Source organism: Passer montanus, unplaced genomic scaffold (genome assembly GCF_014805655.1).
Source record: "Passer montanus isolate IOZ18808 unplaced genomic scaffold, ASM1480565v1 scaffold8, whole genome shotgun sequence".
In the NCBI taxonomy this organism is placed as follows: domain Eukaryota; kingdom Metazoa; phylum Chordata; class Aves; order Passeriformes; family Passeridae; genus Passer; species Passer montanus.
This window is the reverse complement of record NW_024373256.1, coordinates 9,890,035-9,904,143: the sequence shown is the minus strand read 5'-3', so window position 1 is coordinate 9,904,143 and position 14,109 is coordinate 9,890,035. Positions and strand designations below refer to the sequence as shown.

General features: G+C 39.9%; 1 protein-coding gene across 4 annotated transcripts in view; it reads left to right on the top strand.

Moving 5' to 3' along the window:
* Positions 1–330: 330 nt before the first annotated feature.
* The window catches only part of LOC120513142 (phospholipase A2-like), a 30,342-nt gene continuing 16,563 nt past the window's right edge, over positions 331–14,109 (top strand). For 2 of the 4 annotated variants that reach the window (XM_039732258.1, XM_039732262.1), the window contains exons 1-3: positions 403–527; positions 2,016–2,174; positions 3,312–3,410. The gene's annotated coding sequence lies outside the window, so the exon portion shown is untranslated. Of the gene's footprint in view, positions 528–1,749; positions 1,846–2,015; positions 2,175–3,311; positions 3,411–14,109 lie in introns of those variants that run through there. The other 2 variants (XM_039732261.1, XM_039732259.1) reach the window with 2 other exon arrangements.

Below are 14,109 nucleotides of genomic sequence, written 5' to 3'. Positions count from 1 at the left end.
GGCGGCTGGGAAGCTCTTGGCTGCTGATTGGTTGGCTGCCTGAGGCCACGCCCCCGCGCTCCTTCCCTTCAGCGGGCCGGAGCCCGCCCCAGCCGGTTGTGGCCCTGTGCGGGCGGTGCCGTCTGGCCGATCGTGCAGACCCCAGTACGACCGAGCTCGGGGCCGCCGCTACGCGGAGCCGCTGCGCCCCTTTAAGGCTCCGGTTGGTTCTCCCGGAAGCCGCCTGACGTGAGCAGCTCCAGGGACTCCTTCCGCCCAGTGACGTCACTCCTGGCCGGGAGGGCGCTGCGCGTGCGCGTGGCGCCGTGCGCGCGCCCCGGCGCCCTGAGGGTGCTGAGGCGGCGGGGCCGCGCTCTGCGCGCAGGAGCGAGCGTGAGCCCCGGGGCTTGCTGCCACCTGGGGTTTGTGGTGTCGGAGCGCACGAGATGTAAATGCCTTTGCCCGATAAAAGCCCCTGAGTAAGCACGAGGCCCAAGGGGCGCTGTGTTGTCGTTCCTTTAAGCCGTGGCCCGTCTGACCAGCGGCAGGTGCGGGCGGGGACGCCTTCCCTGGGCCGGGCAGTAACGCTGTCCCTGGGCCGGGCAATAACACTGTCCCTGGGCCGGGCAGGTGGCACACACCCCCGGCCCAGGGCACGGCCGGATTGGAGATCTCTTCAGTGCTTCCTCAGATGAGAGGAATTGGGTTTTCCCTTCTCTGGACATAATTGCGTTCTGGATAGAACCATGAGGAACATTGTGAAGGGTCGGGAGAGGAAGCCATTTGAGGAATACCTGAGGACACTTCATAGAACCATGAGGAACATTGTGAAGGGTCGGGAGAGGAAGCCATTTGAGGAGTACCTGAGGACACTTGGCTTGTTCAGCCTGGAGGAGAGTGGAGTCAGACATTATCGTGGTCTCGGAGCTTCTTCCTGAGGGCCAGTGGAGGGGCAGACGCTGATCTCGGCTGTGGTGACCAGTGGTGGCATTCAAGAGAATGGCTGAAGTTGTGTCAGGGGAAGTGTAGGTTGGACATAAGGAAAAGGTTCTTCCCCAGAGGGCAGTTGGGCACTGAAGAGGCTCCCCAAGGAAGTGATCACAGCACCAAGCCTGACAGAGCTCAAGGAGTGTTTGACAGGGCTCTCAGACCCATGGTGGGATTCTTGGGGCTGTCCTGTGTAGGACCAGGAACTGAACTCGGTGATTTTTGTGGGTTCTTCACAACTAAGGATTTTCTGATTCTGTTTCCTTTTGTTCAGCAACGTTAGTGACAGCAATGTCAGTAGTGCAGTTGACCAGTCTTGAACAGATGCCCCACAAATGCTGTGGTAACTGATGTGGCCTGTATGGCAGGACTCCGTAAAGAAATCTTTATAAGTTCTAACCAGTATAGTATGAAGATTAAACTGCCACTAATCAAGACAGGAAGGAATGCAGCCAATTAGTAGTTTATTGGGGGAAGTTATGCTGATGGAAAGTTTGTTGACCTTGTGAGGCCTAAAACATTAATTATTAATAAATTAATGTATTAAACATTAGTCCAGTTTAATTACCCTAGAGGGACTATGTATAAATTGTTGAAGCTTTGCCTTGAGGCTTTTCTCAGCTCCAAAGTGTGAATTACCTCCTGCTGATCTGAGCCCAGTGATTCCTGAGACTGTGACAATTCAATCACAGCAGTCAAATATTAAACAGCAGTGCTTAAGTGTATAGCATGGCATTTAACAGATCCCTAAGAATGGTGAAATTGGGCCTTTGCTTGCTGCAGGATCTAAAGGGACATGAGAGAAACAGAAAAAAAGATCATGCATAGAAGAACAGTTATGTCCATGGATCATAAACCATGAAATAAACCATAAAAATGGTAAGGAGGCTTATCCAATTCCACATTACAATTGTTTAAACACTAAGCAGCTTAAGAAAGCAAGCAGTATGATCATTCTCATCCAGAACAACAAACCACTGCTGAGGTAAAACCTTTTGGCTGGTAGTAACACAATGAAAATGTTAGCTGTTAATCCTTTTGATTTATAGGTATTACATAAATCATGCTGCTGATTTTTCCAAGCCTGCTGTTAGGATTTGCTGCATACTGTTCACCTGGAGAGAATGGCCTGTTGGGAATTCCTGACTACTTCGGGAATATTTCAGATATAATACAGACTGCAAATCTGAGCTTGAAAATCAAATCAGGTAAAGTTAAATTACTAAAATGTCTGTATAAATATGCTGCCTTTCAAACTGTTAGAAAGCAAACTAAATTTTGGGCTAGAATTAGGAGGTTATTGAGCAAGTTCCTGACTTTAAAAATTACATTCCCATAAAATCTGGAATAAATTTATGAAACAAAGCAAGCAAAGGGACTTCTCGTGACCTCTAAACAGACGTTTGGAGAGGAGACAAAACTAGTCTGACTTTTTATAATTCAAGTATTATAAACTGTTTTGGAACCCATATTTATTGTGTGCTCACTGATCAAGAGGATTACATGGGTGTGAATGATAGTTCCAGATGACTGGAAGACAAGTACATTTTTCCAGTGTATTCCTTAATCTGCAGCTTGGAAGTCTTTATCATGCAGCACTTTCTGACATGAGGATTACAGTTCACTTGAATTTCTGACATGAATAATATTTATGTGTGGAGATAATTTGAGGAATGTACTTCCTTCAAAACACTTCTGATTTTGCTGTTTCAATTTTTTTTTTGATTTGAATCAAGTTCTTGATCTTTCCCAGGCTCAGAATTACATACTAAATATATGGATGGTGCCATTGCTCTCTTTCCTCAAACACTAGTTATGGAGTATATGGTTACTCCAGATCTGCATGTGTCATGGGGAGGAAGAAAAATCTCCTTGAATAATTAAACCAACAAATTTCCATTTTTTTTTCTTTTAAACATCTCTAAAAATAGTCAGTTGTGATCAGATGTAAATTTATGTTATAATTACCACCTAATGAAATATTCCACAGCAAAGGATGTATGCAGTCTGTAAATTTCACCAAGACAGAGCTTTATACAAAACAAGAGTATGAAAAGGAGAACCCATTTGGCAAAGTCATACTTGGGAGTATTGACCTGAATGAACCACACTGACATCCTTAAACCATATTAGAACTTAATGAGAAGAGAAACCTGCAAAATTAAACTGAACTAAATTAGAGTATGCACAATTCTCTTCCAAAGGGGACTTAACCAAAATAGTGGTGTTTAGTCTAGGTAATCATGTGTATATTAAATATAGTCTAGTGCAATCCATTCCAAAAGTCGATTTGCAGTGGCTGTTGTTCAGTTTGCTGCCACCACCTGACACAGCTCTTTGCTTAGGGTGCCCACAGGTGAGTGAGCATCGCTCTGGCCACAAGTGGAAGGTCTGTGGCACACTCCTGTAGCTGGCCACCATATGGAGGAGGACTCTCGCTAAAGGTATTGCCAGTGTTGGGTTTTGTGTCTGCTTTTTTGTTGGTAGTGATGGGTTCTTAATATCTCTGTGATAAAAAAATAGAGTATTGCATGCAAGTTATGCTCTTTGTGGTATTTTATTTGTTCTCTCATGTGCGTACTGTGCTTTTGAAAACCTGACCCACTGCATCACTGAAACAGCAAGAGCTTTTTCTTTTTAAATGCCAATGAAATTACACATAATTTCCAGCACTTACCAGTCAAATTATGGGTTTGAGCCTTGAAAACAGGATGGCTTTTACTTTAGCAGAAACTACATCAATCTATGTTTTTTTTAAATCCATGCAAGAAAAAGTATCCTATAGCAGACGACACCTGTGTATGAATGAAGAGCTTTTTGTGTTTGGGTTTTTTTGGGTTTTTTTTTTGTTTTTTTTGCTTTTTTGTTTATTCTTTCCTAAACATCTATATATTATAATTTGGTTTCCCTCAGACTTGAGCTAAACAGTTTATCAGTATCTTCCAACTACACAAGTGGGATGTTGCAAAGCTGTGTTTGTGATTTGTCACTCTAACAACTATTGAAGTTCAGTTCCTTTTACATGCCATTCTTGCCCTGGCAGAGATGTGATTTCTGCTGTCGCTGGCAGATTGACCCTGGTGGAGGGGGAGCAGAGTATTTGACAGCAGCCACAGGACAAGTTAAAATGTAACTTTTGTGGTATGAGTCCGAGGTTACCGATGAATGTTTATTTTCCTTGGGAAACTATTTAGCATTTTAAAAATTAAACTTAGATCTCTTGCATGTTAAAATTTTGTTGGAATTGGTGGAAGGCAGTAAAACACCTGTAGGTTTTTCACAAGAGATAATATCTTGGATTGATTTCAATGTCTCAATATAGTCTGCGGCTAAAATTAACCCCGGTACGGAGCCGCTCCGTGCCGCCTCGCCCGGGTCGTCTCGGCGGCCCGAGGGGAATTGCGCTGCCACGGCCAGCGGGGGGAGCGAGTCCAGCGGGGCCAGTCTGAGCCGGCCCTGGACAGGGAGGGACACGGCTCCTCTGCGCTGGAAGGTGCAGCGTTACAAAAGATGGCTTGAATTAAAAAAAAAAAAAAAAGTCAAGCCGTTTCAGTGCAGACTTTGAGCACACAGAGGGCAGCCTGTGGCAGACTGAAGCGGGGCTAAGCTGGAATGTGAATGGCAGCCGCCATCAGGAGCATTAGCTTCATGCCTCAGGACAGCCTCAGAGGAGAGCCATGAGTAACACACGTTGCATTGTGACAAAGCCAGGGATGACTGCTCTAATGAAGATGTGAGCAGAAAAAACACAAAACCTTTTTTGAAATGGGTAACTGGTTAGAGATCTTCTGTTAGCCAGAAATAAAACAAAAAGGGTGTAGGGTACTGCCAGTCTGTGTTCAAACCTCCCCTAAAGGGTGTAACAATTACAGTGGGCAGGTGGGAGATCGATCCAGCTTTTTTCCTCCAGCTAGCTTTGCTCTCTGAGGTACCTAAGTTACTCAAACCTCTCAGTATGTTTGGCAACAAATCAAACTGCACCATCTGACTTTGGCAGGGGGGAGGATAAGAGACAGAATCATTTGGCCGTGGGTGGTGTTACAGCTTAGACTGTCTCCTGATGGTGACACACACACTTGGACAGGAAGAGGGGCAAAACTGAAGCCATTCCTGAAAATGTCTACAGCAAATACCCAAACCATCTCTTCCAGCATGCTGTTCTAAAAATGCAGTAGTTAATATTTTAATTGTTACAAGCAAGGTGCCTAGCTAAAACAGCCTTCCTAAGCATTAGTTGTCCAAAGTAGGTAAAAATTTGCAAATAAAGCTTTTTGCTGGACTGTGAAATTGAAGATTTGTTTGCAGTGCTACACACAGAGAGAACTTTGAAAATGTGGTTTAAAAATGAAGTATAAGATTCTGTATTGATTTAAACAAGGAATACTAAAGAGTAAATAAATTTGAGAAGTGGATAAAAATATAAAAGTTCTGTTCTGCAGGCTCTTAGTAGATTAAATTCAGTTTTCTGCCTTATTGAGCCTTGACACTGCATACTCTGAAGATCTGTAAATCTTTTAAGGTGCTTTACTATTTGCTTAAGAGAGTCATACATTTGCAAAATTTCTTACAATTGGAGAAATGTATCTGTGTGGACAAAAAGGCTGTATTTCAATAGGAATCATATATACTTTGCTTCAATTCTTGATTTGACCATAATTTATTTATCCTAGCTATTACAGGTAATGAGCAGTCAGAAGTTCAGCTAGTTCTGTGAGCTGTTCTCTCTTCATGTCCAGTAAGATAAGGACCCTTTCTGAAAGTGCAGGGTAAGCACATAATGTTGCTTTTAGTTTGTCAACTCTTCTTTCAGAGACACTTCTCATTTTGTTAATATTATGTTAGTCTTTCAGTTTCTCTTAAAAAAAAACAACCTAGAACTTTTCCTTCCCTTTAAAAAGAATCCTTTTTTCCTAGTTATTTATTTTAGTGAGGAATGATTAAATGTAGCAATCTATGTCCTACATTATTTGATTATTTTGTTCTATTCCATTTTCTCTGAAGTGCTGTTTTATTTGTATGTAATAAGAAGGCTTTGGAGATTAAGGTGTGGAAAATTACATCTATTTTCTGACCTGTTTGCTAATATAATATTTACCTCACTGTTGTAACTAGCTAACCCATTATCATGAGCTTCAGCTGTTTACATCACGTCTCAGTTTTATCATTTGCTTTTCTGTAACTGTGGCTGCACTAACTAATTTAGCAATATAAGGTGTGTCTGATTACTTCCTCTGGAAGACAGAGACTGTCACTCCATCCACTGCTAACATGAAACTCAGGAAGTGTTTTATTCAATACATAATGCTCATTGCAGCTGTACTTTAGAGCTCTGTTTTAGTTACCTTCAATATCTTGATTTTTCACCTGACCTTGTCCATATTGCTTTGTTTTCTATTTAGAGGTTAACTACAACAGGTCTTTAATGCTAGAGAACTCTGCTGTAACTGGAAAGATGGAATAGGGGTAAAGTGGATTGGTCTCTTTTCTTTCACAGGTTATATATAAGGATTAAATCTGCCCATAAAGATGGGGGAGGAGGAAACAATGGTTTGTTGTCTACTTCAGTTAAAGAATGGTGCTTTGCCAAGTAACACAGCAGCACTGAGGACTACCTCTGTCCACAGGGAGTTTCCTGCCAGAATGAACCTTTCTTTGGTTTTTAGCTTTGCCAAGATCTAGAAGATCTCAATCTCTTGGTAATGTCAAAGGAAAATTAGTGTGCCTTTTAAGAGTGTATATTTAATACAAGCTGTCCAAGAGAGACCAGAGAGGAAGGTGTGTGCTGGTGCTGCTGGTTTTGCACGTGTTCATGCCTGTGTTCAAGCAGACTCATCCAAATGAAGCCCTTTTATAAAGCAAACATTGTGTAGCTGTCGAATGCTGAGCCTCAGTGCACATTTCAGGGGTTAACTGTGGAATAGCTTTAGTCTGAACACACAGATTGAATGTCGTGGTTGGAGGACACCTTCCTGTCTTATTCCCCAAAGGAGTGCCATGCTCTATCAAATGAACCAAAGCACAGTGTATGAGGACAATCAGTTTGGCTCAGTTTTGAGCCACAATGATGTGCTAAATCACACACTTGGTGAGATAGATTGCTCTGAGCATGAATGATCTCTCCAAAGCAAGTTTTGCAGGAGACTGCTGAGGGTTGCTTATAATCCTCTTGAAGCTGGCAAGCAGATTATCCTTTTTGTAGGTGCGCTAAGTAGGTTAAACATCTTCAAAGCCTCTAAACTGTTTCTCTCGTATCCTGAAAGCTATTAGTGCATCAGCACTGAGTCTGCTTCCCTGCAGTCTTAGGTCAAAGAGGCTAAATGGTACACCTCTCTTCCCTGCTTAACCATATCCATGTGGCTAAAACAGAAATTCCCAATGATCATATTGGCTCTTATGAATTCTCAACTTTCTACACGTACTATGGAGGAAACTCAGGCCTTCTGTAGAGAATGCCACCATGATGCTCAGTTATAGACCAACACCCTAATTCCTGCAAACAGGATAAACATTTATTCAGCAGCTTATCTTAACTGTCATACTTACTCCAAAAGGTCAAGGAGTTGTCCAAATGGCACAGGATCTTCAAGCTGTCTGTGTATAAAAACATACTTAAGGAATTCTTCATCTTCACCTCTGACATTTTTTGCAAGCAATTGGAGTTTGAAGTCCCTGACAGTAATATTTGCTTTTTGTTTTCTCATGTTGCAGAAAATACTGAAAAAAATAATAATGTCTCCTGAAATGTAGTGAAACAAAAGCCATGCTACAAAACTAATATTTTCTATAAACACTGAATAATTCTGAATTTAAATAAAACTAAATAAGGAGTGGCCAGACTTGAGTAGGGTCTTTCAAAGAAAATACCTCTGCAGAAACACAAGGAGAATGAAGTTAGTTGACACATTCAGTGTACATACTTTTGATTTTATATTGCTGAACATCAAACTGATAAGAGCTTTCTTTGTTTTCTTTAAAATCGTTACCAAAATATGGGATTGAAAATACATCTTCAGAGGGCAGGGGCAAAAAGATTCCTCCCACCCTCCTAAAACAAACTTCTCCAGATTAAACTTAGTAGAATTCACCTTTCATTCCTTCCTGGCAATCTTCATTTCAATTCTTGACTCTTCTTGGGCAAGTAAGTGTTTTAAAATACAAAAACGGTAAAGAGTATTTTAGTTGTTGCTTGTCCAACTAGAAGGATTAGCATTTTAAGGAAATCATACAAGTAGAACAGTAAAAACATGAGAATTCTTTGAATGCATCCCTAAATCATCCTGTGCAAGTGGAGTGTGTCCCTGCCTGTGACAGAGATAATCTTTATTATCTGGAACAAGATAATCTTTAAGGTTCCTTCCAACCCAAACCATTCCATGACCCTATGAATGCTGCCATAGCTACCCTAGGAAAGTATTTGCCATAAAGAATTGCACATTACATCCCTCTGTCCTGCATTCAAATCAATATGACCCTAAAATTATAAAATCTTGGGCTAAAATTGATTTGCCATATAAGCAATGCTATGCTTGGAAATTAGTGATTCCTCAGAGAATTATTCTGAAGAAATTAATATATCTAAAAATAAAATTAGCACATTTTCTTCTTCTTTGAAAGAGTCAGTATTCCCTAGTAAGCACACTGCCCAAGACTTTTGGGAAGCCAGGGTGAGCTACTGTTTCAGCACTGCCTGATTTAGTAGTGCTGACATAACTGCAGCTGTCAGCTGGATTGGAAGCATCCCAGTATGTACAGATTACTCCTACAAACTGGCATTATCAGAAGTGCTGAGGGTTCCATGACAGTGGGCTAACAGACTAACTCAGTATCCATGGCTTCATGGAGTTCTAGTTCTGGAGTACGGAAGAGAATCCAGAAGGACACCCAGTTTACAGTAGCCATTACCCATGGTGGCACTGAGGGAGCAGCAAAGACCTCTCACACAATCCACACAGCTATGACAAGGCAGGACATAGGTATGTGGAGTAATGTTTTTAAGAAACAATTGTAGTTGCAACAGAATTGCACTGCCATTAAGATGGAAGTTGCTACAACAGGCAGAGTCCTGCTGTTTCTCATACTTCACTCTAATCAACTTTTCACTTTTTACATGCTTTTGAAATCTGTTTTATAAATCCATTTTTGTGTTTCTAACAGTGTAGGTTTTCACAAAATTTGAGGTTTGAGTTTGTGTGCTGTAAGACTCAAAACAAACCTTGGATGGTTGAGGTTTTAACTTGAATGCTGCACTCTCAAATGGCACCCCACCCACTGGCTGCATAAAAAGAAGGTTTTTGATTGACAGGAGAGTTAGCGTTCTTCCAAACCTCAGTCTGGAGCATGTATAATTATACTAAAGCATTGTTAGAAGCTATTTTAAAAGGAAATGTTGCCTGCCTTCTGAGGTTTTCCTATATTCATGTAGTCTGGGCATGTCAGCCTTTCTGTAAAACCACAGCATTGTTATTCTTGATCAATAAGCAGAACTAGCACACTTTGCACAGAAAATGACAAGCAGTTGGGCTCTTCAGATTTTCAGCTTGCCACTGACTTTGTAGAGAGCTTCAGTTATCCTGAGTCTCACTAGTTAAATTTGTAAAATGGGACTTATGCAGCTGTGATTATTTATTTACTTTAAAATGTATTTTTTCTGTAAACTGCTGAATCTTGGGCATTAGATAATTTTATACATTTTTGTTACCTTTTAGATATGTACAGGTTTAACTGAGGTCAGAATCCTACCTATAACAAATGCTATTTATATTTTCTGAAGACTAAACCTTCTCTGACTGTCAGTTGAAACATTTTATTATTGAACTTACTACCATTCCTTCCTTTTCTCAGAGGTCCAAATTATTGCTTATAATAAATATTTCAATTAACAGCCCACCTTTTTTCTGAGGGGATAAAACATTGTGTTTATTAAATTTTAATTTTACTATAAAAATATGACGCATTCTGAATGTCTGTAGTCCCATTTTACTGTAAGTCAATCAGTTTTAAATAAATTCTTCCCTAATTAGGTTGGCCTGTCTCTACCTCTGGTGCCTGCTCCATTCAGCCTTTTTCCCGACACAGGCCCCTTACAAGATGCTCTTCTGATAAGAGAACAGGAAGTTCTTTATCTTCTAATGTTGTGTGACTCCAGATTTAATTATATGCTTTAAGCAGGTAGAAAATATGCCTTGCTCAAAGAGAAATTACTTGGGCTGGTATAAGAAATTTCAGGGCCTGTGGCATACAAGTCAGATCAGATGATCTATCCTTCAGCTCCTTGAACAAATGACAAGTGACTTTAGAAGCCAAAAACAAAAAGATGATGGGCAGAGGCCGGGAAAAAAGTGATGAAAAACAAAATTCAAAGACCAAAAACTTGAAAGCAGCAGCACAGCAGTAAGCTGTAAGACTTCTTTCGATGTCAACCCTTCTCCAAGGGATTGTGATGCTTGGTGTTCTCACATAGGTTTCTAAATCCAGTATTTCAAGTAAAATTAGGACTGCTGCAGCTCCTCCTCTTCCTTCAATTTGCTGTCATAATGATCATGAAAGGACCCACCTCATTCCAGTTCTTCCAGTTGTGCACTAATCAGCTAACTATGCAGATTACAGAAAACTGAGGAAGGGGGGATGCAATATATGTGCTATGGTAGAAAATGTTCCTCTCCATACATGAAAGAAGTGATCATTTAGTTCTCATATTATTTAGATCTTAAGATCCATTCCCTCCCCTGGGAACAGGAATTAAGTCATTACAGAGAATTAACTACTTTACATTGCTTTACATTTGAATTCAACTTTATTGTGAATATGCAAAACATGTTTGCATGAATATGCAAAACATGTTTGCACACATCCATAGACAAACTGTGTGTTGCTTCAACAAAAATAAGTACATGAAAAAGCCCAGTTGATGGCAGGGAAATGGCTGTTCAGCAGCATCTCTGCACACAATTATCTGTGAATGTCCATGCATTTGGAAGAGTGATGTGCAGTATTGGCTGTTGGGTATTTTGATAAAAACTATACAGGTATTTTTTTGTGGCTTCAGAAAGAACCAATCTAAACAAAAATTCAATCTAGTACTTTAGAATAAAAATTTTAGAATAAAAAAACTTTAGAATAAAAATTAGGCCTGCTTATGTAATTAAGTTGACCCTCCATTCTAAATAAGACTTCAGCATAAGTGAAGATTATCTGTCCCAGGCAAATCCTTCCTAGGGATTACATGGTCCATAAACTAATAAGGGTTTATCTTTTCTTCTTTCTGAGAGGGAAGATAACTAGAGGAAGATTAAAACATTAATGTGGCATTAAAGAATTGCAAACAGAATTGGGTAATTGGGTGGTTGTGAGCCTCACAGCAGCACCAAATCACCATTACATTTCAGTATGCAGATCCTATGTGCAGACACACAAAATTCAGAATACTCTCTGTATGCAGAACTCTTTTGCTCTGTGAAGTAAAAATGTCAAGTATGCATAAACTGTCTATTTAAAAAAGGTAATCTGAACATGGTCAAAATTTTGTATGTACCATATTATTCCTATTTTTGAGGTATCATAGTCACAAAAAGAAGCTAGACAAAATTTTTATCATTCAGCGTAATTTAGATGACGTTACTTTTGGTTGAGTAACTGAGACACAATTAAAATGTGCTGGTTTACACCCTAAAAAGGTAAAAATATATTTAGTACCTACCAACTGAAAGACTTTTGTGAAGACTGCAATATGGCTATTTGGACTATTTGAGAAAATGTCTGTTTATTTAAAAGGCTAATCAGTGAAGGCTGTAACCTGGACTTGAAACTAGAAAGCTACCAAACAATAAGGCAGAGTTGAACTACTTTACTTTGTGAAACCAACAGTCACTTTTGGACTGCTGGTTTGAGATCACCCTTGACTGGATGCTACATATATGTATTGTAGGATAAGTACTCAGAAGAATTTAAATCTGTTTAGTAAGATTCACACCTCTAACAGCTGAAGATAAAAACCTCATTTTAAAGCTTTCCTGAGACTGGTCCCTCACTCCCTTTTTTCCTTTCTGTCTTGCACATCCTGATGCCAGTTAGCAAGGCCTGGTACACAGTACAGCAAACTCCCTTGTTCTATATAGTAAATGCAAGGAGGCATTTGGTATATTGCCATTTCATGGCATTTGGTCTTTTCATTTTATTATAGCATTTCATATGCAATTAAAACCTTTTCTCCTTTATATGTAGGAACAACAGTCTTCATACATGTTATTTTAAAGAATGCAGCTCTACTTGTTTAGGTTGGTATGAACTTTATTAGTCACAGGGTCTGTAGATAAGAATTTTTCTAGATGGCTCACAATAAAATTCTGTAAATATAGTATCACCATGAGGAATTTGTTTTATATTAAACCCAGGAAGCAATTTATGTATTTGGATTAGGTCAGAGAATGACAGAATGGGTAAGGTTGGAGGGGACTGCAGTGGGCCATCCAGTCCAACTCCCCTGCTCAAGCAGGGTCATCCTGGAGCACATGGCACAGGATTGCATCCAGCTGGCTCTGGAATATCTCCAGTGAGGGAAATTCTACAGTCACTCTGGGCAATCTGTTCTGGTGCTCAGTCACCAGATGATCATCCTCCTTGTATTAAAATAAAATCAAAAAGAATGACCAAGTCTGAAGACTCCCAAACCCTTGGTGTGCTAGTTTTCAATCTGTACTATGGAAATTATGCAACAGTTCTTCATTTGTCTTTGAAGATTCATTGAACTCTGTAAGAGTTAAATATCATCTTCCCTGAGCACTGTAACATGTAGAAGGTACTGGAATTTCAATTTAGCAGCTTCCTTCACATTCCACTGTTTCCTTAGCTCTTTGTGGCAATGAGTCTACAAATCTTTTGCTCATAAGTGTCCTGAATATGTCTTCTTTTGTCCATAAGTGATCTTTCTAAAGGAAATACAAAGTCTATAGAATTATAAAATCTTTCTTTGTTTTAGGAAAATGTATTGTTAAGACAGTAATTGATACTCCAAAGAAGCATAAGCTTAACTCTTTATAATTATAGGTTATATAAATAGCTCTAATTTGTTTATCTTGTATAGTACCCATGACATTTGTTGCCTTCCAACACAATACTGAGTCCCCACTTCTCACTGAAAATCAAGCAGCTCCTGGTGCCTAAACAATATTTTATTGAACATTAGCCTTCCTGTTGTGCACTGGCACTTTGTGCATGCTCTCAGCAAATGACTCTTGCATCTTGTGGCTGATTTGAAGTATCTGGTTTATTTCAGATATAGCAAATCATGATCTTAGTGCTGACAGTTCTCTGGTTCAATTACTCCTCATCCCAACCACTCTGCAAAAGCAAAGAATAAAAATAGGACTCCATTCTACAGAGACCTGGAGATGAGAAATTCAGAACCTACTTGACAAGTGACACATACTCAGTTCTTCAGCACTATTCTGCACCTTTTTGATCTTACATGTCTTAAGATACATGTTCTCCTATACTCACTTTTTTCCTACTCCTAAGTTCTCTAGATAATCCCCGTGTTCCCTACCCTCAGTACTTCCAGGGATTTTTTTGACCCTCAACAAGAAATTTAGTAACTTCCCAGTTCCCAAAGCAGTCTGGGCGGTGTTTAAAGACAGAAGGCTCTTGTGCAGATTAGCCTGGAACAATCAAGGGCTACATTCTGTTCACCTTTCCTTTGATGGACACATTATTTAGGGATTTCATCCTGATGGGTTCAGTTGCCATAAAACTGCACAGATGCAAGACAAGCAGACCAGACCAACAGGGCATTCACTGTTGAGAGAGTGAAGAACAAAACAACTAAGAAGTGAACAAATAAACAGGTAATGAAAATATCTTCATTTTATTTTCAAGCATTTTAAAACATTTAGAGACAGTGAAAAAGCCAGTAGACATGGTAAAAGTTACACAGAACTGTGAATTCATTTTTCTTCTCTCTTAAATGAAATATAGTCTGTAATCTCTGTAAATGCATGTTCTGTCTCCACCCTGGATACTGCATTCAATTCTGCAGCCTCCCCCCAGTCTCAGTAAAAATAGAACTGGAAGAAAATTCAGAAATGGTCAACAAGGACAGAGGGATAGAAATGGGATTTCATAACAGGGAGTTAAAATGGTAGGCAAGTA